We start from the raw sequence: 26906 nt of genomic DNA on the forward strand, positions 1-26906 counted from the left end.
TACTTAATCGATCATCTTCATATTGAGATGTAGTCTTAGGATATTGTGAGACTTCATTCTACCTGCAGAAGAATCAAGACTCATAACCTAGCAAAGCATTAAATGATGTTAACGTTAATTATTTTATGACCATAATTAATAATTCTTAATTGAATTATTACTGCCCGACAAATGGACTTGCTCGTGTGAAACAGCGCTTAGTGGTAAGACACACCAACCCCCCTCCCCATCACTATAACGCCACTAAAAACCAAAACACAAACGCGTATAATAATATATATATATTTTTGTTTAGGGTGGGTAAACATCATGTTTTTTTCCTGTCCGTTTAATGTATACAAAAAACAGATACGTTAAACTGATGCCTCAGACTGATACAATACAGTGACATCCGTTCCCCATAGAGTTAAATTATTTTAAAAAGTATACCTTTTTTTACTATTGTAAAAAAAAAATGTGTGTGCTGCGTTTTTGTATCATTTTTTTTTTTCTAACGTGTACGTCAAACAGAGGCATAAAACGTAAGCCACAGTAAGCCACATTCATGTGTAAGAAGCCTCGAGAAATCTGGTGGACAGCGCTCCAGGGAACCATTGTGTGTGCGCATACATCAAGGGTCACGTTGTTTGAGGACCGGTTTCCCAAAAAAATAGGACAGGCGTATCACCAGCAGGTGGCGCGCAAAACAGTAATCTCTGTAGTGCCGCCCGTTGGCCAGCAGGTGGCTCTGTAACCCAACTAAGCACCTTGTGCCGAGAGCACCCCTCCCCAGCCTCAGTGAGGGAATGTGATGCAGCCTCAGTGTCAGAACTGTGGGCCAGGCTTCCTATTCATACCGAAGCTGTCAAACCAGTCCCCCGTGTCCGAATAAACCGCACTTCCTCTCCTAAAATACAGCGGCGGGGGTCCGGTATCCCGAGCACTGTCATTATCCTGCAATGTGAGTCCCCCCCCCCTCCCTCCTCCAGCCCGGCGGGACGGAACGTGCAATGCCTGAGGCCGGTCGTGTGTAGCCGGTGTTTTGGGATGGGGTGCACGGATTTCCCGGGGGTGTTCACTCGGTGTGTGCACTGAGAGACGTGCACGGTGTAGGCCTGCGTGTGACTGGATACAACGGAGCAGACGGGGGCCCACCGGTAGATACACTGAGGTAGGTGCATCCTCCACTGCCATTCTGCTCATGTATGGCATCCTGTGTGTACCAGGCTGGAGAGCCTCCTTATGCTGCCTGTCCTCATCCATGGTGCTGGGCTGTGCAGCCATGTAATGAAGCCTGTCATGCTGCCCTATGTCTATGGTGTTTTATAGTCTGTGTTGTCACCTATTATATGCACCTTACATAAGTGACATTTCCATGCTATGATGTCATTGACTACATACGGTAGGTATTCGGTGTTGCCAGGCAGTAAGTCTCTAAACTCTCCAGATTCCTCTGCTTTTCCTTTTATGGTTTTAACATGTTCAGAAATTAAAGCGCAAATGGACGTCAATGAGAGGGCCTGGGGGAATAATGACCTGAATCCCCCATCCTGGTGAAAGCAGAATGCTGTCTGCTAGTCCTCCTGGAATCCATCAACGTTATGGCGTCTACGTCCCATCATGGTAAAGGAATATATTTAGCGGTTGGCGTGGGAATAGTGCAGTGGATGGATTATTCCGTCTCCGCGCCTAAATCCTAAGTGAATGCAGGGGTAGGCTTTACCTAATGAAAGTGAATGGGTTTACATCATCCCTCGTTTGAATGACGCAGAAAAATAATCACCGTGAAATAACGACCAGGCTGTCGCTTTTTCGGATTGACATCAGCAGATCCCTCACGTAAATGGGGCTAATCCGCTTGTGGGTTTGCTGGCTGCGTAAATCTGAGTTGCGGAAACTTTCGAGGGCAGGGTCTTTGAATTTGGGTACGGCAACGTGTGTCGCGCTACATACTGTGTTTGTGTCACAGGTCGTGCACGACTTTTCCTCTATTGACTACAATGTACGTCGCATGCCAAATCACAGTTTTGATACAGTTGTGTAGCCCGACCCTAATCATGTAGGCAAATCTGACATGTGTGAACATATCCTAACAGTAGTTCTCTGCAAAAAGTAGATCAATGAGGCTTCTTGGACACGAGCGATTCGGAATGCGTCTGCTCAGTGAAAAATAGATGATTTTGCATGCAAGTTGAATTCGTTCTGGGTGTGTTCAGTATTTCCTCAGATTTTCACTTGAAACCCCCCCCCCCCCCCCTGCAGAATAAGGGATCATTTACACAACAGTATTTCTGGATCCTCATCCGTTAATTTCAATGGGGCCGCAAAAGATGGGGACAGCACCCCGTGTGCTGTCCGCATGCCTAGTTCTGTTCTACAGCCCCGCAAAAAGATAGAGCATGTCCTATTGGACAAGAATAGGCATTTCTATCATAAGGCTGGCCGTGTGAGTTCCGAAAAACGCGGAACCCATGTTTTGCAGATCCGCAATTTGCAGACTGTAAGACACTTGCAGTCATGTGAAAGTACCCTAACACCCAACATCTCCTAGCAATCATCAGTAAAAAATGAAACGCACAAAGGTGTTGTCTGTGTGCTTTCAGTTTTTTTTCACTGAACATTGACTTGATTGAACCAGTTCATAAGCCTTAGGCTATGTTATACTGTCACCGGTGTCTTATATGTGCAGATATCACATCAGAAGTCGGCCTCGTACCATCATGGTAGATCATTTAGGGTGTTCTAGCATCAACTTTGGGATTCACAAATATTTGGGAAGATATTTCCTGGGGCAGTAGCCCCAGTGCATTAATGGTAGATGAAAGATACAATGATTTTTAGACTTTTAGGACCTCCAGGTAGAAGCTTGTTAATGTACTTACCAGTTAACCAGTCGGCTAGTAGCAGTATCATCTGTAGGATGCAGTTGGTGTAGTAGTGCTATTTGTATGTGTTTGATGAACAAATGGCTTTTTATTGTTAGTTTTTTGTTTAGGGTGTTACAGTTTTGTGTTCTGTGTCTTTTTACATTTTCAAAGGAAAAAAACATACTTTTTAATAGGAAAGTATGTACCCTCCTGTAATGTCACTTCCTCTGTAGAGCAATATGGGGAAAGTACATTGGTACAAAAACGCTGTGCAAAAACACAGTTAAAAGTGCAACACACACTGGCACTTGAGGTTTTTTTCAAGAAGGGCAAAAAAACTATGAATGTCTGTGGGATAAAAAAGCCAGACTGAGAGTATACTGCGATTAAAAAAAAGTGCTATTACATAGTTAAGTAACATCGTTTATAAGGCCAAAAAAAGACATTTGTCCACCCAGTTCGGCCTGTTATCCTGCAAGTTGATCCAGAGGAAGGCAAAAAAAAACCTGTGAGGTAGAAGCCAATTTTTCTCACTTTATGGGCTAAAAAAATTCCTTCCCGACTCCAATCAGAATAACTCCCTGGATCAATGACCCCTCTCTAGTAGCTATAGCCTGTAATATTATTACACTCCAGAAATACGTCCAGGCCCCTCTTGAACTCTTTTAGTGAACCACCATCACCACCTCCTCAGGCAGAGAGTTCCATAGTCTCACTGCTCTTACCGTAAAGAATCCTCTTCTATGTTTGTGTACAAACCTTCTTTCCTTCAGACGCAGAGGATGTCCCATCGTCACAGTCACAGTCACAATCCTGGGGATAAATAGATGACGGGATAGATCTCTGTACTGACTCCTGAAATATTTATACATAGTAATTAGATCTCCCCTCAGTCGTCTTTTTTCTAAAATGAATAACCCCAATTTTGATAATTATTCCTTCCCATGTGCATAACTTTACATTTGTCAGTGTTAAACCTCATCTGCCACTTATCTGCCCAAGCCTCCAATCTATCCAGATCCCTCTGTAGCTGTATACTATACTGTCCTCTTCCGTGTCAATTACTTTACACAGTTTAGTGTCATCTGCAAAAATGTATATTTTACCGTGCAAGCCTTCTGCAAGATCATTAATAAATATATTGAAGAGAATTGACCCCAAAAATGCTGGGTGAAAATTTTTTTTTTTTACAAAAAATGCTTGTGTGTTTATTTCCCATACACTTCCATGAAACATCTGGAGCTGGTGTTTTTTTTTTCCTGAAAAATGCTGCCAAAAAAAAAAAGCTATCCAAAAGCAGTGAAACTCCTCAGCTGTGTGACATCAGCCGTAGGCCTGGATTTATCTGTTACTGTGGTAGGAGATCAGTGAAGACTAGAGATGAGCCAATCGATTCGTTCATCAGAGTTCTTGAACAAAGAGGGGCTGTCCCTGATACTCAAAAGACCCCCCCCCCTTGATTGACAGGTGCTGTCAACCTCACGCCTGCGCCGCTGCTCTGAGTGGTGGCCCATGCGCAGAAGCTCTGCTGTTGCTGCTGGAGCAGCTACTGTACATGGTGTTTGCACATGCACAGTCACTGCTCTGGTAGCAGCAGCAGAGCCTCTGTGTTTGCATCACAACTCACAGCTGTGGTACAGGAGCGAGGTTAATAGAGCCAGTCTAGATGTTCGAAGGACAGGGGGAACCTCTTAAGAATTGGGGACAGCCCCTCTGTGTTCAGGAACTGTGACCAAATCAATTTGCTCATCTCCAGTGGAGACTTGGGCCTCATGCACAGGACAGTGTCTGTATTGCAGTCCGCAAGCCACAGATCCAGAAAATACGAATACCTTTTGTGTGGAGTCCACCTTTTTCTCACTCTCATCACTAGAAATGATTATTCTTGTCTACAAAACGGACAGGAATAAGACATGTTCAATGGACATACAGTTAGCACATGGATGACATCTGTGTGCTGCTATTTATTTATTTATTTTTTAATTTTTTTGCGGACCCATAAAAGGCTGCAGCGGTGCTAATATACTCCGTTACTACTGCAGCCAATCACTGGCCTCAGCAGTATAGTGCATGAGACCAATGAGGCCAGTGATTGGCTGCAGCAGTCAGTTGGGGTATACAGCATGTCACTGCACAGCACATCACTGTAAACAAAGATCAACACTGAAAACTAGAAAACGACACTGGAAAGGATGGGGGATTTAAAGGGAATCTGTCACCTGGATTTTGGTTATAGAGCTGAGGACATGGGCTGCTACATCGCCGCTAGCACATCTGCAATATCCAGTCACCATAGCTCTGTGTGCTTTGATTGTGTCAAAAAACCGATTTTATATATATATATATATATATATATATATATATATGTAAATTAGGCTACTAACGTTTCCAGAGCCCATCCACGCCCACTGTGAAGGAGCCCAGCACCGCCCTGCATACTGCGAATCTCCTTCTTCCTCCTGGTGTCACAAAGCTAGAGCGTTGTAATCTTGCGATGCGCGAGCTAGCGCATGCGCGGTGTTGGCATAGTGTTACTTTCCTGTGCTGGCATTAGCCTCAGGAAACAAACCGTGCATGCCCTAGATGGCGCATCGTGAGATTACAGCCCTCTAGCTTTGTGACGTCGGGGAGCAAGGAGGAAATTCGGAGGACGTGGGGCGGTGCTGGGCTCCTTCACAGTGGGCGGTGCTGGCCTCAGTGTCAGAGAACGCTGGACTCATCTCTGAAGCATGGAGGAGACAGGACTCACCTAAGGTTCATTTACATATCTATAAAATCTTCAATTTTATACACACATAAATGACACAATAAAAGCACACAGAGCTATGGGGAATGGATATTGCGGACGTGCTAGCGTGCGATCTAGCAGCCCATGTCCTCAGCTTTATACACAAAATCCAGGTGACAGGTTCCCTTTAACTGGTGAGTGCATCCCCTTTTGTTTTTTTTTAGCATTCCTCTAAGTTGAATCCCTTTGATCCATTTGTATGGGACTGTTGTTGTGTTTGTTCTTCACACCTCTTTCTGCACATACCAGCAGGCTACACCCTGCATTCTGAATGATACTATGCTTTAATAGTTTTAATTGCGAGGAAATCGTTTTTTCCACATTTTCTTTTTCTACTTTTTTTTTTATTGTACAGCCAATAAGTATGATGTTAAAGCATCTCAACAAATGTGCAATTTTCATTAATTTTGCATTACAAAGAACTTCTTGAATTCAGCAGTTAAGTGAAATGGAGTTTGTGCATTGTCCTTTGTCACAGCCAATTGGAGTGTCTTCTTTATAGACTATATATAATCTCGATGTGGGCATGGGGTCATCGATGATAGATCCAAAGACGACAACAGGTTAACAGACCATAAAAAACAGCAGTCACTTTGATCAAGGCTTTAGAAAAAAAAAAAACCATAAACCAAATATCTCCCCGTCTGGGTGCCAGCAAGATACAGCGATTTCCTCATTTATTTCCTCTGTAACATAATAGATCAGGCTTTCTTCCTTGTTTTTATAAGCTTCCAGGCTCTGACCCCAAATCTCCACTGTGATTTGCCCAGCAACTACACCTAGGTTGGCCACAGGCTAGGGAACAGTGATGTACTGGAGTGGGGAGGGAATAGCAAGTCCCACTACCAACACCTAACTGCAATTCCATAAAAATCCAGCCCATAATACAATTTGTACTAAGTGCCTCAGTAAACTACACTGAAACAACACAGCTTTCCTGGATTCTTTTGTTTCACCCACCTAAGCAATCTGGGTGAGATATACAGCCCTTCCAGTACTTTACCAGACACTATGTTACTATCTATTTGTGTATCTACAGAGGTATTGGGACACATACACTTTACAATGACAAGCGCTTTTATTACAATCCATTCTAAAGTCATAGTCATTAATATAGAGTTGGTCCCCCCTTACAACTAACACAGCTTCCACTCTTCTGGGAAGGCTTTCTACAAGATTTTGGAGTGTGTCTGTTGGAATTTTTGCCCATTCATCTAGAAGAGCATTTTTGAGGTCAGACACTGATGTTGGATAAGTGTGTCTGGCTAGCAATCTAAATTCTTGTTCATCCCAAAGGTGTTCGATGGGGTTGAGGTCGGAGCTATGTGTGGGCCAATCAAGTTCCACCACCCCAAACTCACTCAACCATGCCTTTATGAACCTTGTTTTGTGCACTGGGACCAATCATGCTTGAACAGAATAGGGATTTCTCCAAACTGTTCCGACAAAGACAATTTTCCAAAATGTCTTAGCATTCTGAAGTATTAAGATTTCCATTCACTTGAACTGAGAGGCCTAGGCAAACACCTGAAAAAGGACCCCATGGCTTTATCCCTCCTCCACTAAACTTTACAGTGGGCACAATGCAGTCAGGCAGGTAATGTTCTCCTGGCATTCACCAAATCTAGACTCATGACGAGAACCCACAGAAGTGTGATTTATCACTCCACAGAACACGTTTCCACTGCTTCAGAGTCAAGTTTGGCTTTACACCACTCCATCTGACGCTTAGTGATATAAGGGTTGCATGTAGCTGCCCAGCCATGGAAACCCATGCCATGAAGTTCCCGGCACACAGTTTTTGCGGTGATGTTAAAGAGGACCTGTCACCACTCCTGACTGTTTTAATAGCTACATGCATTCCCCATGAGCATCTATTCTTATGGCTCTATGTTGTGCCATTCCTTTATTATTTCTACTAGAAGTTATGAATGAATTGCTAGCAGTCTGCAGTAAGGGTACAGAGGGGTGGTACAAAGGGAACCTGTCTCGTTGAATGTGGCCGTTGAGCTGTAGGTGTCATATATTATAGAGCTGAGGAAATTGATATATAGTTTTATCAGGAAATATTTAGTAAAACTTGTAATTTATTGATTTACATCCATGCTCATTCTGGGCTTTGAAGTCAAGGAGGTGTCCTATCCAGTTGATGACAGCTCTATGTATACACAGTCATAGAGGGAAGGCTGTCAATGACTGATAGCACTGCCTCCTTGACTCTAGGAAAAAACGTCTGTGAACGAGACCTTGGGAGCGAGTATAGGCCGGTGCTTTTTCCTACAGTGTGCAAGCACGACCAAAGCTGCTGGATTGCTGGCTGCTGACCATGGGATTGAGCAGTGTATAATGTGATGGTTAAAAATGAATCAAGCCAGCAAAGGAAATAATATGGATAATAACAATAGATTAGTAAGTGCCTTGTATTAACTTTCTGTACATGATAAATTCTACTTGCTGAAGTGAGCCAACCCCTTTAAAGGGGTTTGACCGGGTTCAGAGCTGAACCTGGACATACCTCCATTTTCACCCAGGCAGCCCCCCTGACTTGAGCATCAGAACAGCTCATGCTCCAATGCTCTCCTTTGCCCTGCGCTAAAACGGGCAGGGCAAAGGCATTTTCAGGAATTCAAGTGACGTATCGGGGCTCTCAATGGGGCTGCCAGGAAGCCCGGTGACACTGATGGGTGGGCTTTAGCGCTGCCCTAGCCAGTAAACCAGCTAGGGCAGCGCTAAAGCACGCCCATGAGAGCCGGTGATGTCACCAAACACACTGCCAGGCGGAAGCCTTCGCCTGTATTGTAAACACAAGAGCCCTTGCCCTGCGCGATGTAGCGCAAGGCAAGGGACCGCATCAGAGCATAAGATGCTCCGATACTAACATCAGGGAGGCTGCCTGGGTGAAAATATGGGTATGTCCGGGTTCAGCTCTGAGAATCCCTTTAAGGTTTTTTACAGTGAAACTGTGGTGATGTATTCCACTTCATGGCATCTGACAAAAACCTAATATGAACACAATATAGGGTTGCAGTAAACGATTATTTTTGTAATCGAGTATTCTATCGATTATTTTTACGATTAATTGAGTACTCTAATAAGAAAAACCTTCTTAAAATAACGTATTTCTTTATAAAAACAATATTTTTATTTCTTACAGTGGTATAGCACATAATTGCACACACAAGGCTTCTTTCACATCTGCAATATACAGAACAGACAGAATGTACCATATCGGGTATACAGTCAGGGCCATAAATATTGGGACATCGACACAATTCTAACATTTTTGGCTCTATACACCACCACAATGGATTTGAAATGAAACGAACAAGACGTGCTTTAACTGCAGACTGTCAGCTTTAATTTGAGGGTATTTACATCCAAATCAGGTAAACGGTGTAGGAATTACAACAGTTTGCATATGTGCGTCCCACTTGTTAAAGAACCAAAAGTAATGGGACAGAATAATAATCATAAATCAAACTTTCACTTTTTAATACTTGGTTGCAAATCCTTTGCAGTGAATTACATCCTGAAGTCTAGAACGCATAGACATCACCAGACGCTGGGTTTCATCCCTGGTGATGCTCTCCCAGGCCTCTACTGCAACTAACTTCAGTTCCTGCTTGTTCTTGGGTCATTTTCCCTTCAGTTTTGTCTTCAGCAAGTGAAATGCATGCCCAATCGGATTCAGGTCAGGTGATTGACTTGGCCATTGCATAACATTCCACTTCTTTCCCTTAAAAACTCTTTGGTTGCTTTTGCAGTATGCTTTGGGTCATTGTCCATCTGCACTGTGAAGCGCCGTCCAATGAGCTCTGAAGCATTTGGCTGAATATGAGCAGATAATATTGCCTGAAACACTTCAGAATTCATCCTGCTGCTTTTGTCAGCAGTCACATCAACAATAAATACAAGAGAACCAGTTCCATTGGCAGCCATACATGCCCACGCCATGACACTACCACCACCATGCTTCACTGATGAGGTGGTATGCTTAGGATCATGAGTAGGGATGAGCGAACTCGAACTGTATAGTTCGGGTTCGTACCGAATTTTGGGGTGTCCGTGACACGGACCCGAACCCGGACATTTTCGTAAAAGTCCGGGTTCGGGTTCGGTGTTCGTCGCTTTCTTGGCGCTTTTGTGACGCTTTCTTGGCGCTTTTTGAAAGGCTGCAAAGCAGCCAATCAACAAGCGTCATACTACTTGCCCCAAGAGGCCATCACAGCCATGCCTACTATTGGCATGGCTGTGATTGGCCAGAGCACCATGTGACCCAGCCTCTATTTAAGCTGGAGTCACATAGCGCCGCCCGTCACTCTGCTCTGATTAGCGTAGGGAGAGGTTGCGGCTGCGACAGTAGGGCGAGATTAGGCAGATTAACTCCTCCAAAGGACTTGATTAACTGATCGATCTGCAGCTGTGGATCATTGAGCTGCTGATCCTCAATTGCTCACTGTTTTTAGGCTGCACAGACCGTTTGTCAGTCTCATTTTTCTGGGGTGATCGGCGGCCATTTTGTGTCTTGTGGTGCGCCAGCACAAGCTGCGACCAAGTGCATTTAACCCTCAATGGTGTGGTTGTTTTTTGGCTAAAGCCTACATCAGGGTGAAGCTGTCACACCAAGTGCATTTAACCAGCAATAGTCTGTTCATTTTTTGGCCATATACAAAATCAGGGGCAAGCTGCGCCTGTCACCAAGTGCATTTAACCCTCAATGGTGTGGTTGTTTTTTGGCTAAAGCCTACATCAGGGTGAAGCTGTGACACCAAGTGCATTTAACCAGCAATAGTCTGTTAATTTTTTGGCCATATACAAAATCAGGGGCAAGCTGCGCCTGTCACCAAGTGCATTTAACCCTCAATGGTGTGGTTGTTTTTTGGCTAAAGCCTACATCAGGGTGAAGCTGTCACACCAAGTGCATTTAACCAGCAATAGTCTGTTCATTTTTTGGCCATATACAAAATCAGGGGCAAGCTGCGCCTGTCACCAAGTGCATTTAACCCTCAATGGTGTGGTTGTTTTTTGGCTAAAGCCTACATCAGGGTGAAGCTGTCACACCAAGTGCATTTAACCAGCAATAGTCTGTTTATTTTTTGGCCATATCCCAGTCTAATTCTGTCACTAAATCCATACCGGTCACCCAGCGCCTAAATACTAGGCCTCAAATTTATATCCAGCTAAATCTGTCCCTAGTGCTGTAGCTGGGCGAGTTATTTAGTGTCCGTTCAAGCACATTCTTGTTCTGGGTTGAAATACAATTCCCAATTTAGCAATTTCATAATTTAGTGGTTCCTGCTATATCAGAGCTATTTGAAATCTATCCCAAAAAGGGTATATAATATTGAAGGTGCACATTGGGTCATTCAGAATAACTTCACACACACCCGCTACTGTGTATTTCCAAGTCTAATTCTGTCACTAAACCCATACCTGTCACCCAGCGCCTAAATACTAGGCCTCAAATTTAAATCCCTCTAAATCTCTCGTTACCGCTGTACTGTTGTTGCTGGGCAAGATATTTAGTGTCCGTCAAAGCACATTTTTTGTTCTGGGTTGAAGTACAATTCCCAATTTAGCAATTTCATAATTTAGTGGTTCCTGCTATATCAGAGCTATTTGGAATCTATCCCTAAAAGGGTATATAATATTGAAGGTGCACATTGGGTCATTCAGAATAACTTCACACACACCCGCTACTGTGTATTTCCAAGTCTAATTCTGTCACTAAACCCATACCTGTCACCCAGCGCCTAAATACTAGGCCTCAAATTTAAATCCCTCTAAATCTCTCGTTACCGCTGTACTGTTGTTGCTGGGCAAGATATTTAGTGTCCGTCAAAGCACATTTTTTGTTCTGGGTTGAAGTACAATTCCCAATTTAGCAATTTCATAATTTAGTGGTTCCTGCTATATCAGAGCTATTTGGAATCTATCCCTAAAAGGGTATATAATATTGAAGGTGCACATTGGGTCATTCAGAATAACTTCACACACACCCGCTACTGTGTATTTCCAAGTCTAATTCTGTCACTAAACCCATACCTGTCACCCAGCGCCTAAATACTAGGCCTCAAATTTAAATCCCTCTAAATCTCTCGTTACCGCTGTACTGTTGTTGCTGGGCAAGATATTTAGTGTCCGTCAAAGCACATTTTTTGTTCTGGGTTGAAGTACAATTCCCAATTTAGCAATTTCATAATTTAGTGGTTTCTGCTATATCAGAGCTATTTGAAATCTATCCCTAAAAGGGTATATAATATTGAAGGTGCACATAGGGTCATTCAGAATAACTTCACACACACGCTTCTGTGCATTTCCAAGTCTAATTCTGTCACTAAATCCATACCGGTGACCCAGCGCCTAAATACTAGGCCTCAAATTTAAATCCCTCTAAATCTCTCGTTACCCACCGCTGTACTGTTGTTGCTGGGCAAGATATTTAGTGTCCGTCAAAGCACATTTTTTGTTCTGGGTTGAAGTACAATTCCCAATTTAGCAATTTCATAATTTAGTGGTTTCTGCTATATCAGAGCTATTTGAAATCTATCCCTAAAAGGGTATATAATATTGAAGGTGCACATAGGGTCATTCAGAATAACTTCACACACACGCTTCTGTGCATTTCCAAGTCTAATTCTGTCACTAAATCCATACCGGTGACCCAGCGCCTAAATACTAGGCCTCAAATTTAAATCCCTCTAAATCTCTCGTTACCCACCGCTGTACTGTTGTTGCTGGGCAAGATATTTAGTGTCCGTCAAAGCACATTTTTTGTTCTGGGTTGAAGTACAATTCCCAATTTAGCAATTTCATAATTTAGTGGTTTCTGCTATATCAGAGCTATTTGAAATCTATCCCAAAAAGGGTATATAATATTGAAGGTGCACATTGGGTCATTCAGAATAACTTCACACACACCCGCTACTGTGTATTTCCAAGTCTAATTCTGTCACTAAACCCATACCTGTCACCCAGCGCCTAAATACTAGGCCTCAAATTTAAATCCCTCTAAATCTCTCGTTACCGCTGTACTGTTGTTGCTGGGCAAGATATTTAGTGTCCGTCAAAGCACATTTTTTGTTCTGGGTTGAAGTACAATTCCCAATTTAGCAATTTCATAATTTAGTGGTTCCTGCTATATCAGAGCTATTTGGAATCTATCCCTAAAAGGGTATATAATATTGAAGGTGCACATTGGGTCATTCAGAATAACTTCACACACACCCGCTACTGTGTATTTCCAAGTCTAATTCTGTCACTAAACCCATACCTGTCACCCAGCGCCTAAATACTAGGCCTCAAATTTAAATCCCTCTAAATCTCTCGTTACCGCTGTACTGTTGTTGCTGGGCAAGATATTTAGTGTCCGTCAAAGCACATTTTTTGTTCTGGGTTGAAGTACAATTCCCAATTTAGCAATTTCATAATTTAGTGGTTCCTGCTATATCAGAGCTATTTGGAATCTATCCCTAAAAGGGTATATAATATTGAAGGTGCACATTGGGTCATTCAGAATAACTTCACACACACCCGCTACTGTGTATTTCCAAGTCTAATTCTGTCACTAAACCCATACCTGTCACCCAGCGCCTAAATACTAGGCCTCAAATTTAAATCCCTCTAAATCTCTCGTTACCGCTGTACTGTTGTTGCTGGGCAAGATATTTAGTGTCCGTCAAAGCACATTTTTTGTTCTGGGTTGAAGTACAATTCCCAATTTAGCAAATTCATAATTTAGTGGTTTCTGCTATATCAGAGCTATTTGAAATCTATCCCTAAAAGGGTATATAATATTGAAGGTGCACATAGGGTCATTCAGAATAACTTCACACACACGCTTCTGTGCATTTCCAAGTCTAATTCTGTCACTAAATCCATACCGGTGACCCAGCGCCTAAATACTAGGCCTCAAATTTAAATCCCTCTAAATCTCTCGTTACCCACCGCTGTACTGTTGTTGCTGGGCAAGATATTTAGTGTCCGTCAAAGCACATTTTTTGTTCTGGGTTGAAGTACAATTCCCAATTTAGCAATTTCATAATTTAGTGGTTTCTGCTATATCAGAGCTATTTGAAATCTATCCCTAAAAGGGTATATAATATTGAAGGTGCACATAGGGTCATTCAGAATAACTTCACACACACGCTTCTGTGCATTTCCAAGTCTAATTCTGTCACTAAATCCATACCGGTGACCCAGCGCCTAAATACTAGGCCTCAAATTTAAATCCCTCTAAATCTCTCGTTACCCACCGCTGTACTGTTGTTGCTGGGCAAGATATTTAGTGTCCGTCAAAGCACATTTTTTGTTCTGGGTTGAAGTACAATTCCCAATTTAGCAATTTCATAATTTAGTGGTTTCTGCTATATCAGAGCTATTTGAAATCTATCCCTAAAAGGGTATATAATATTGAAGGTGCACATAGGGTCATTCAGAATAACTTCACACACACGCTTCTGTGCATTTCCAAGTCTAATTCTGTCACTAAATCCATACCGGTGACCCAGCGCCTAAATACTAGGCCTCAAATTTAAATCCCTCTAAATCTCTCGTTACCCACCGCTGTACTGTTGTTGCTGGGCAAGATATTTAGTGTCCGTCAAAGCACATTTTTTGTTCTGGGTTGAAGTACAATTCCCAATTTAGCAATTTCATAATTTAGTGGTTTCTGCTATATCAGAGCTATTTGAAATCTATCCCTAAAAGGGTATATAATATTGAAGGTGCACATAGGGTCATTCAGAATAACTTCACACACACGCTTCTGTGCATTTCCAAGTCTAATTCTGTCACTAAATCCATACCGGTGACCCAGCGCCTAAATACTAGGCCTCAAATTTATATCCCGCTAAATCTCTCGTTACCGCTGTACTGTTGTTGCTGGGCAAGATATTTAGTGTCCGTCAAAGCAAATTTTTTGTTCTGGGTTGAAGTACAATTCCCAATTTAGCAATTTCATAATTTAGTGGTTCCTGCTATATCAGAGCTATTTGAAATCTATCCCAAAAAGGGTATATAATATTGAAGGTGCACATTGGGTCATTCAGAATAACTTCACACACACCCGCTACTGTGTATTTCCAAGTCTAATTCTGTCACTAAACCCATACCTGTCACCCAGCGCCTAAATACTAGGCCTCAAATTTAAATCCCTCTAAATCTCTCGTTACCGCTGTCCTGTTGTAGCTGGGAAAGTTATTTAGTGCCCGTCAAAGCACATTTTTTGTTCTGGGTTGAAGTACAATTCCCAATTTAGCAATTTCATAATTTAGTGGTTCCTGCTATATCAGAGCTATTTGAAATCTATCCCAAAAAGGGTATATAATATTCAAGGTGCACATTGGGTCATTCAGAATAACTTCACACACACGCTTCTGTGCATTTCCAAGTCTAATTCTGTCACTAAATCCATACCGGTCACCCAGCGCCTAAATACTAGGCCTCAAATTTATATCCCGCTGAATTTGAATACAATACATTGGGCCAAATAATATATTTGTTGTTGTGGTGAACCATAACAATGAGAAAAACATCTAGTAAGGGACGCGGACGTGGACATGGTCGTGGTGGTGTTAGTGGACCCTCTGGTGCTGGGAGAGGACGTGGCCGTTCTGCCACATCCACACGTCCTAGTGTACCAACTACCTCAGGTCCCAGTAGCCGCCAGAATTTACAGCGATATATGGTGGGGCCCAATGCCGTTCTAAGGATGGTAAGGCCTGAGCAGGTACAGGCATTAGTCAATTGGGTGGCCGACAGTGGATCCAGCACGTTCACATTATCTCCCACCCAGTCTTCTGCAGAAAGCGCACAGATGGCGCCTGAAAACCAACCCCATCAGTCTGTCACATCACCCCCATGCATACCAGGGAAACTGTCTCAGCCTCAAGTTATGCAGCAGTCTCTTATGCTGTTTGAAGACTCCGCTGGCAGGGTTTCCCAAGGGCATCCACCTAGCCCTTCCCCAGCGGTGAAAGACATAGAATGCACTGACGCACAACCACTTATGTTTCCTGATGATGAGGACATGGGAATACCACCTCAGCATGTCTCTGATGATGACGAAACACAGGTGCCAACTGCTGCGTCTTTCTGCAGTGTGCAGACTGAACAGGAGGTCAGGGATCAAGACTGGGTGGAAGACGATGCAGGGGACGATGAGGTCCTAGACCCCACATGGAATGAAGGTCGTGCCACTGACTTTCACAGTTCGGAGGAAGAGGCAGTGGTGAGACCGAGCCAACAGCGTAGCAAAAGAGGGAGCAGTGGGCAAAAGCAGAACACCCGCCGCCAAGAGACTCCGTCTGCTACTGACCGCCGCCATCTGGGACCGAGCACCCCAAAGGCAGCTTCAAGGAGTTCCCTGGCATGGCACTTCTTCAAACAATGTGCTGACGACAAGACCCGAGTGGTTTGCACGCTGTGCCATCAGAGCCTGAAGCGAGGCATTAACGTTCTGAACCTGAGCACAACCTGCATGACCAGGCACCTGCATGCAAAGCATGAACTGCAGTGGAGTAAACACCTTAAAACCAAGGAAGTCACTCAGGCTCCCCCTGCTACCTCTTCTGCTGCTGCCGCCTCGGCCTATTCTGCTGCTGCCGCCTCGGCCTCTTCCTCCGCCTCTGGAGGAACGTTGGCACCTGCCGCCCAGCAAACAGGGGATGTACCACCAACACCACCACCACCACCTCCGTCACCAAGCGTCTCAACCATGTCACACGCCAGCGTTCAGCTCTCCATCTCACAAACATTTGATAGAAAGCGTAAATTCCCACCTAGCCACCCTCGATCCCTGGCCCTGAATGCCAGCATTTCTAAACTACTGGCCTATGAAATGCTGTCATTTAGGCTGGTGGACACAGACAGCTTCAAACAGCTCATGTCGCTTGCTGTCCCACAGTATGTTGTTCCCAGCCGGCACTACTTCTCCAAGAGAGCCGTGCCTTCCCTGCACAACCAAGTATCCGATAAAATCAAGTGTGCACTGCGCAACGCCATCTGTAGCAAGGTCCACCTAACCACAGATACGTGGACCAGTAAGCACGGCCAGGGACGCTATATCTCCCTAACTGCACACTGGGTAAATGTAGTGGCAGCTGGGCCCCAGGCGGAGAGCTGTTTGGCGCACGTCCTGCCGCCGCCAAGGATCGCAGGGCAACATTCTTTGCCTCCTGTTGCCACCTCCTCCTTCTCGGCTTCCTCCTCCTCTTCTTCCACCTGCTCATCCAGTCAGCCACACACCTTCACCACCAACTTCAGCACAGCCCGGGGTAAACGTCAGCAGGCCATTCTGAAACTCATATGTTTGGGGGACAGGCCCCACACCGCACAGGAGTTGTGGCGGGGTATTGAACAACAGACCGACGAGTGGTTGCTGCCGGTGAGCCTCAAGCCCGGCCTGGTGGTGTGTGATAATGGGCGAAATCTCGTTGCAGCTCTGGGACTAGCCAATTTGACGCACATCCCTTGCTTGGCGCATGTGCTGAATTTGGTGGTGCAGAAGTTCATTCACAACTACCCCGACATGTCAGAGCTGCTGCATAAAGTGCGGGCCGTCTGTTCGCGCTTCCGGCGTTCACATCCTGCCGCTGCTCGCCTGTCTGCGCTACAGCGTAACTTCGGCCTTCCCGCTCACCGCCTCATATGCGACGTGCCCACCAGGTGGAACTCCACCTTGCACATGCTGGACAGACTGTGCGAGCAGCAGCAGGCCATAGTGGAGTTTCAGCTGCAGCACGCACGGGTCAGTCGCACTACAGAACAGCACCACTTCACCACCAATGACTGGGCCTCCATGCGAGACCTGTGTGCCCTGTTGCGCTGTTTCGAGTACTCCACCAACATGGCCAGTGGCGATGACACCGTTATCAGCGTTACAATACCACTTCTATGTCTCCTTGAGAAAACACTTAGGGCGATGATGGAACAGGAGGTGGCCCAGGAGGAGGAGGAGGATGATGAGGAAGAGGGGTCATTTTTAGCACTTTCAGGCCAGTCTCTTCGAAGTGACTCAGAGGGAGGTTTTTTGCAACAGCAGAGGCCAGGTACAAATGTGGCCAGCCAGGGCCCACTACTGGAGGACGAGGAGGACGAGGATGAGGAGGAGGTGGAGGAGGATGAGGATGAAGCATGGTCACAGCGGGGTGGCACCCAACGCAGCTCGGGTCCATCACTGGTGCGTGGCTGGGGGAAAGGCAGGACGATGACGATACGCCTCCCACAGAGGACAGCTTGTCCTTACCCCTGGGCAGCCTGGCACACATGAGCGACTACATGCTGCAGTGCCTGCGCAACGACAGCAGAGTTGCCCACATTTTAACCTGTGCGGACTACTGGGTTGCCACCCTGCTGGATCCACGCTACAAAGACAATGTGCCCACCTTACTTCCTGCACTGGAGCGTGATAGGAAGATGCGCGAGTACAAGCGCACGTTGGTAGACGCGCTACTGAGAGCATTCCCAAATGTCACAGGGGAACAAGTGGAAGCCCAAGGCCAAGGCAGAGGAGGAGCAAGAGGTCGCCAAGGCAGCTGTGTCACGGCCAGCTCCTCTGAGGGCAGGGTTAGCATGGCAGAGATGTGGAAAACTTTTGTCAACACGCCACAGCTAACTGCACCACCACCTGATACGCAACGTGTTAGCAGGAGGCAACATTTCACTAACATGGTGGAACAGTACGTGTGCACACCCCTCCACGTACTGACTGATGGTTCGGCCCCATTCAACTTCTGGGTCTCTAAATTGTCCACGTGGCCAGAGCTAGCCTTTTATGCCTTGGAGGTGCTGGCCTGCCCGGCAGCCAGCGTTTTGTCTGAACGTGTATTCAGCACGGCAGGGGGCGTCATTACAGACAAACGCAGCCGCCTGTCTACAGCCAATGTGGACAAGCTGACGTTCATAAAAATGAACCAGGCATGGATCCCACAGGACCTGTCCGTCCCTTGTCCAGATTAGACATTAACTACCTCCCCATAACCATATATTATTGGACTCCAGGGCACTTCCTCATTCAATCCTATTTTTATTTTCATTTTACCATTATATTGCGATGCTACCCAAAGTTGAATGAACCTCTCCTCTGCCTGTGTGCTAGGCCTAAATATATGCCAATGGACTGTTGCAGTGGTGGCTGACATGAAGCCTGATTCTCTGCTATGACATGCAGACTAATTCTCTGCTGACATGAAGCCAGATTGTCTGTTACGGGACCTCTCTCCTCTGCCTGGGTGCTGGGCCTAAATTTATGACAATGGACTGTTGCAGTGGTGGCTGACGTGAAGCCTGATTCTCTGCTATGACATGCAGACTGATTCTCTGCTGACATGAAGCCAGATCCTCTTTTACGGGACCTCTCTCCTCTGCCTGGGTGCTGGGCCTAAATTTATGACAATGGACTGTTGCAGTGGTGGCTGACGTGAAGCCTGATTCTCTGCTATGACATGCAGACTGATTCTCTGCTGACATGAAGCCAGATCCTCTTTTACGGGACCTCTCTCCTCTGCCTGGGTGCTGGGCCTAAATTTATGACAATGGACTGTTGCAGTGGTGGCTGACGTGAAGCCTGATTCTCTGCTATGACATGCAGACTGATTCTCTGCTGTCATGAAGCCAGATTGTCTGTTACGGGACCTTTCTCCTCTACCTGGGTTCTGGGCCTAAATTTATGAAAATTGACTCTTACAGTGGTGGGTGACGTGAAGCCTGATTCTCTGCTATGATATGAAGACTGATTCTCTGCTGACATGAAGCCAGATTGTCTGTTACGGGACCTTTCTCCTCTGCCTGGGTTCTGGGCCTAAATTTATGAAAATTGACTCTTACAGTGGTGGGTGACGTGAAGCCTGATTCTCTGCTATGATATGAAGACTGATTCTCTGCTGACATGAAGCCAGATTGTCTGTTACGGGACCTTTCTCCTCTGCCTGGGTTCTGGGCCTAAATTTATGAAAATTGACTCTTACAGTGGTGGGTGACGTGAAGCCTGATTCTCTGCTATGATATGAAGACTGATTCTCTGCTGACATGAAGCCAGATTGTCTGTTACGGGACCTTTCTCCTCTGCCTGGGTTCTGGGCCTAAATTTATGAAAATTGACTCTTACAGTGGTGGGTGACGTGAAGCCTGATTCTCTGCTATGATATGAAGACTGATTCTCTGCTGACATGAAGCCAGATTGTCTGTTACGGGACCTTTCTCCTCTGCCTGGGTTCTGGGCCTAAATTTATGAAAATTGACTCTTACAGTGGTGGGTGACGTGAAGCCTGATTCTCTGCTATGATATGAAGACTGATTCTCTGCTGACATGAAGCCAGATTGTCTGTTACGGGACCTTTCTCCTCTGCCTGGGTTCTGGGCCTAAATTTATGAAAATTGACTCTTACAGTGGTGGGTGACGTGAAGCCTGATTCTCTGCTATGATATGAAGACTGATTCTCTGCTGACATGAAGCCAGATTGTCTGTTACGGGACCTTTCTCCTCTGCCTGGGTTCTGGGCCTAAATTTATGAAAATTGACTCTTACAGTGGTGGGTGACGTGAAGCCTGATTCTCTGCTATGATATGAAGACTGATTCTCTGCTGACATGAAGCCAGATTGTCTGTTACGGGACCTTTCTCCTCTGCCTGGGTTCTGGGCCTAAATTTATGAAAATTTACTCTTACAGTGGTGGGTGACGTGAAGCCTGATTCTCTGCTATGATATGAAGACTGATTCTCTGCTGACATGAAGCCAGATTCTCTGTTACGGGACCTCTCTCCTCTGCCTGGGTGCTGGGCCTAAATTTATGACAATGGACTGTTGCAGTGGTGGCTGACGTGAAGCCTGATTCTCTGCTATGACATGCAGACTGATTCTCTGCTGACATGAAGCCAGATTCTCTGTTACGGGACCTCTCTCCTCTGCCTGTGTGTGTGCTGGGCCTAAATATATGCCAATGGACTGTTGCAGTGGTGGCTGACGTGAAGCCTCATTCTCTGCTATGACATGCAGACTAATTCTCTGCTGACATGAAGACAGATTCTCTGTTACGGGACCTCTCTCCTCTGCCTGGGTGCCGGGGCCTAAATATCTGAGAATGGACTGTTCCAGTGGTGGGTGACGGGAAGCCAGATTCTCTGCTATGGAACCTCTCTCCAATTGATTTTGGTTAATTTTTATTTATTTAATTTTTATTTTAATTCATTTCCCTATCCACATTTGTTTGCAGGGGATTTACCTACATGTTGCTGCCTTTTGCAGCCCTCTAGCTCTTTCCTGGGCTGTTTTACAGCCTTTTTAGTGCCGAAAAGTTCGGGTCCCCATTGACTTCAATGGGGTTCGGGTTCGGGACGAAGTTCGGATCGGGTTCGGATCCCGAACCCGAACATTTCCGGGATGTTCGGCCGAACTTCTCGAACCCGAACATCCAGGTGTTCGCTCAACTCTAATCATGAGCAGTTCCTTTCCTTCTCCATACTCTTCTCTTCCCATCACTCTGGTACAAGTTAATCTTGGTTTAATCTGTCCATAGGATGTTGTTCCAGAACTGTAAAGGCTTTTTTAGATGTCGTTTGGTAAACTCTAATCTGGCCTTCCTGTTTTTGAGGCTCACCATTGGTTTACATCTTGTGGTGAACCCTCTGTATTCACTCTGGTGAAGTCTTCTCTTGATTGTTGACTTTGACACACATACACCTACCTCCTGGAGAGTGTTCTTGATCTGGCCAACTGTTGTGAAGAGTGTTTTCTTCACCAGGAAAAGAATTATTCGGTCATCCACCACAGTTGTTTTCCGTGGTCTTCCGGTTCTTTTGGTGTTGCTGAGCTCACCCGTGCGTTCCTTCTTTTTAAGAATGTTCCAAACTGTTGTTTTGGCCATGCCTAATGTTTTTGCTATCTCTCTGATGGGTTTGTTTTGTTTTTTTCAGCCTAATGATGGCTTGCCTCACTGATAGTGACAGCTCTTTGGATCTCATCTTGAGAGTTGACAGCAACAGATTCCAAATGTAAATAGCACACTTGAAATGAACTCTGGACCTTTTATCTGCTCATTGTAATTGGGATAATGAGGGAATAACACACCTGGCCATGGAACAGCTGAGAAGCCAATTGTCCCATTACTTTTGGTCCCTTAACAATGCAAAATGTTGTAATTCCTATACTGTTCACCTTATTTGGATGTAAATACCCTCAAATTTAAGCTGACAGTCTGCAGTTAAAGCACATCCAGTTTGTTTCATTTCAAATCCATTGTGGTGGTGTATAGAGCCAAAAAATGTTAGAATTGTGTCGATGTCCCAATATTTATGTACCTGACTGTAGCTGGATTATCTGCCGGCTGCTGCAGCGAATGACTGTAATGGGGTCCAGCCTTGTTACAGCATTCAAGCTGGGTTTTGGCCGGACAAAAAAAAAAGCATTGGACGATACCCAGCATGTATGCCGGAACATGGCCTGATGGCCTTGGGCCACATTATAGTCAATGAGAGCATATAGCTGGTTATATCCGGCTATACCCAATACGGTATACTCCAGCAGGCTGTTCTTCTGCCAGAATGTGTATCTAAGGTTATGTTGTGAACTCCGGCAGTTTGTTCCGGTGGAGGAACAAACTGCTGGAGTTCACTGGCTGCATCTATCATAGCTTCGATGCGCATTGACTGTAATGGGGATCCGGACCAAAAATGCTGCACAGTGACCGAATTTTTTTTTTTTTTTTTCCTGTGGATATGTTTAAACCGTTTTTATTGAACGTTTTTCAAAAAGTCAAAGTTGTACAATAATGCAAGCTTTAAATAGGTATAAAAAAATAATAATTTGAGAGGGGAGGGAGAGTGAGTCCCACCCACTAAACGAGAGGGAGATGTTTATACATTGAACATCAATAAGTTAAGCAGCTAGTAAAGGAAGAAATTCAGGGGAATCCTGAGAGAGTCTATCCAGCTCACCCAGGTCTATAGGTATTTTGAGGACTAATCTGTTCCTTCCGAGAAAATCTCCTCCATTCTTGCAATATGCTGCATTTCCTGAAACCATTCTCTCATGGTAGGTACACGTGCCGAGCGCCAGTGTCTAGGTATTACTGATCTAGCTGCTTTGATGCAGAATCTCAGCAAGCTCTTTTTTGGGGATGCAATGGAGCCTCGTAGAATGGAGAGGAGCGCTATTTGAGGAGAGTTATCAACCCTCTTCTGTTTTGATATTATGGAAAATTCCAAAAATCTTGTCCCAGAAAGGCTTAATTAGTTAACAACCCCACCAAATATGTAGCATTGTACCTTTTTCTTTGCTGCATCGCCAACAGGAGTCCGGGACAGTAGGAAAGATTCTATGTAGTCTAACTGGATATCTGTACCAATGTGATAAAATCTTATAGTTTTTTTCCTGAGCAGAACATGCCATAGAAAGCTTGTGCGACAATAAAAATGCTTTTTGTTGATCAGAGCATTCCAAGCTAGTTCGTAATTCCTGTTCCCATCCCGCGATAAAGCTCGGAGTATCTTTGTATGAATCTGCCAGTAAGTTCTGGTACAGCAGAGAGATTAGGTGTGTCGGTGGAGAGGACATGGTAAACAACTTTTCGGTCTCAGTTAAGGTGGATCCGAAAGAGCACTGCTCCCCCCTGGACAAAACATATGATTTTAATTGTTCATACTCTAGCCAGGATATCTGTGTATTTGGGAATTTTGTGGATATCATGGAAAATGAAGGTAAAGGATTTCCCGACAAGAGATGGTGGAAATGGGGATAGTCTGTAGCTCGCATGCCAAGAAAAAAATCCCTATTCATGCCAGCAGGGAAAGCTGGATTATGGAAAATTGGGGGGAGTGGAGTGAGTCTTCTAGCGCAAATACCCCTCTGAGTCAAGGAATCCCATAGTTTAAGCGTTTGTCGTAACAAACTGTTCTGTGCTGTTTATTTGTGGACGGACCTCAGGGGCAATCTATGGAATGTGTTTAAGTGGAAGAGAGTAGAGATTCTACTCCAGTCCCACCCATTGCTTCATTGTTCAATTATGTTGCCAATCCAATAGTCTAGTCAGGGACGCCGCTGTGTGATATAGTTTGAGGTCTGGAAGGCCTACCCTGCCTTTAGCTTCACATCTGATTAAGGTGGAAAAGCGTATCCGTGGTCTACCATGTCCCCAAATAAAACGGGCAAATGCTGTTTTCAATTTTTGAAAAAAGGAGGATGGCGGTGTAAGAGGGATTGCTTGAAAAACATAAAGGTGTTTGGGTAGAATGTCCATTTTTAGGGCATTTATTCGCCCAAACCATGAAATTTTTTTATTGAAGGCTGCAAGCTCTTTTAATGTCCTATCCAATAGGGGTAGGTAATTTAGGCTAAATAAGTGATTTCCATCTGCTAGATTATATATTCCTAAATATTTAAGAGAGGAGGGCTGGTGTCTAAACTGAAATGAGGTAAGAAGTTTTGTATTGATGGGTTATTGCAAAGTGCGTTGGCTAAGTGTCCATCACCAAAACATATAACAGTGGAGACAATGGACACCCCTGCCTGGTCCCATTCTGGATTGGTATTGACGGAGACAGGAGCCCATTAACTCTCACTTTGGCTGTGGGATTTGAGTATAAAGCACGGTAGAGTCTAGGAAGTTAACAGGTATAGAAGAGATGAATTGTCTCTCGCTATGTTGGTGAGGATTAGGGTTTTAATCGTATTATCTTGTGCCTCCCACGTATAAAACCAACTTGGTCCGTATGTATTATATCTCGAATTATAGGCGCTAATCTATTTACAAGGATCTTGGAGTATAGTTTGATGTCAATATTGATCAGAGAGATTGGTCTGAAATTGGACGACAATGAGTGGTCTTTTCCAGGTTTAGGTAATACACTAACGTGGGCCTCAAGTGATTGCTTAGTGAATGGGGATTCTGGGCCAATGCTGTTGAATACCTTCAAAAGGAAGGGGGAGAGGAGATCACTGAATTGTTTGTAAAAGGCTGTAGTAAAACAGTCTAGTCCTGGGCACTTTCCAGACTGAGTTCCTAATGATAGTCTTAACGTTCCCCTCAGTAAAGTCAGAATCCAACATTTCTCTATCTGCTTCTGAAACTGTGGGTAATGCTGTTTCAGAAATAAACTCCTCTATACGCTTCACTAAGGAAGTAGATGACCTATCTGAGAATTGGCCTTTGAGATTATATAATTTAGAGTAATATTCTCGGAACACCTCTATTATCTCTGTAGGATTGTGTGTGTCCCTGCCATTGCTTTTTTTGATGTGGGGGATAAAAGTTTGTGACGCTGTAGGGTGTAGTAATAAGCGAGCTAGTGGCCTACCACATTTACTTGAGAATTCATAAAAGAAACGTTTTCCTTGGTCGCGATATTTTTTTGCATTGCTGAGGTATCAAGGTTTTGATAGAGTCTCTGACTTTGAGCAATTCCACATGGGTAGTGGTGGAAAGTGTTAGTTTATACAATATTTCTAAGTCATGTGCTTGTGCGAGGAGGTTAGAGAGTTTGAGTGCTTTTTCTTTTTTTTAATCTAGTGCCATGTTTTATAAAGGTTCCCATAAGAACGCACTTCAGTGTCTCCTATTGTGTTGGGAGGGGAGTATTGTCAGTGGCGTGTATCAGACCCTTCCCAAGTCAGTCAGCCTTGCCCCCCCCCCCCCCATACTGCAAGCTTGCAATCAGACCCCCATGCCACCCTGATCAGACCCCCAGGCTGCCACCATCAGACCCTCCCTTGCTGCAATCAGATCTAGACCCCCATGCCAACCATTGCCATGTCCCCCACTTCAGATGAGCCGTGACACTCTTCTAACCTTCCCGGCTCAGACTTGATAAAGGGGACTTTACCCCGAAACGCGTTGTCTTACGAATAAATGGAATACTGCCGAAATTAAAACACGGTCCTTGTTTGGTTGTCTCGTGCGCCCCCAGCAGTCCACACGCTCCACTTAAGGTGTAGCGTACTTCTCTTCATTTCCATTACCCTAGTGGCAGGGTGGCCCCTGCCCAAGGTGTTAGGACGGATCTTGGCTGCACCAACCATCCCTTATCTATACTTGATCTCCATTGCAGTTGCATCCAATTGATGCAACCGCAGTAGGTGAGCAAACCATTTCTTTCATTAGAAATTTGTTTGTTTGAATTTACTTACCCTATGAGCACCTTCTCTATCCCATTGGCCATCATTTCCAGTGCCATCAGATCAGCCCCTCCATGGCATGTCCCCCAGTGCCCCCATGATGGCACTGCCATCAGCCCCTCCATGCCATCCAGATTGCAATGATGTCCGCCTTCCCCAGTGCCTCCATGCCACCCACCATGTCCCCCACTCCTCCAGTGCCATCAGATCAGCCCCTCCATGCCATGTCCCCCAGTGCCCCCATGATAGCACTGCCATCAGCCCCTCCATGTCCCCTACTCCCATCAGATCAGCCCCTCCATGCCAAATCATAGGATCCCCCCCGTCGCTAACTATATACTTACCTTTCCTGGCAGTGCGGCGTGCGCTCACACATGGAGTCCGCAGGAGACTCGTCTTCATCCCAGCATGCACTGGGGGAAACCTGACGTCACACACAGCGTCAGCCAGCGCGCTGACGATGTGTGCGTGCAAGGCCCTGGCCAGTGCAGCGCGGTGAGTGAGAAGCTTCACTTCACCAATGCTCCGTGGTCACGTGATTTAAACGAATCGTTTTTTTTGCCTCAATTACATCGATTAAATCGATGAATTGTTTCAGCCCTAGAACACAATGTTAACCTTGTGCCATGTGCATAAAATATCTCCTGTTCTATTAGACTGTTAGACAACATCATATGGTGACCCATATTTATGTTTCAGGAGCACTTAGGCCCCTTTCACACGGGCGAGTATTCTGCGCGGATGCGGTGCGTGAGTTGAACGCATTGCACCCGCACTGAATCCCGACCCATTCGTTTCTATGGGGCTGTTCACATGAGCGGTGATTTTCACGCATCACTTGTGCTTTGCATGAAAATCGCAGCATGTTCTATATTCTGCGTTTTTCACGTAACGCAGGCCCCATAGAAATGAATGGGGTTGCGTGAAAATCGCAAGCATCCGCAAGCAAGTGCGGATGGAGACCCGATCATTATTATTTTCCATTATAACATGGTTATAAGGGAAAATAATAGCATTCTGAATACAGAATGCATAGTAACATATCGCTGGAGGGGTTAAAAAAATAATAATAATAATTTAACTCACCTTAATCCACTTGATCGCGCAGCCGGCATCTCCTTCTGTCTTCATCTTAGCTGTGTGCAGTAACAGGACCTGTTATAAG

At 45.0% G+C, this 26906-nt stretch overlaps 1 protein-coding gene across 12 annotated transcripts in view; it reads left to right on the forward strand.

Moving 5' to 3' along the window:
- The first annotated feature begins 831 nt into the window (after nt 1-831).
- Nucleotides 832-26906, forward strand: part of PITPNM2 (phosphatidylinositol transfer protein membrane associated 2) — a 341114-nt gene continuing 315039 nt past the window's right edge. For all 12 annotated transcript variants that reach the window (XM_044275701.1, XM_044275709.1, XM_044275705.1 and 9 more), the window contains exon 1: nt 832-1150. The gene's annotated coding sequence lies outside the window, so the exon portion shown is untranslated. The remainder of the gene's footprint in view (nt 1151-26906) is intronic.

The sequence above is a fragment of the Bufo gargarizans genome, chromosome 1, assembly GCF_014858855.1.
Source record: "Bufo gargarizans isolate SCDJY-AF-19 chromosome 1, ASM1485885v1, whole genome shotgun sequence".
NCBI classification, from domain to species: Eukaryota; Metazoa; Chordata; class Amphibia; order Anura; family Bufonidae; genus Bufo; species Bufo gargarizans.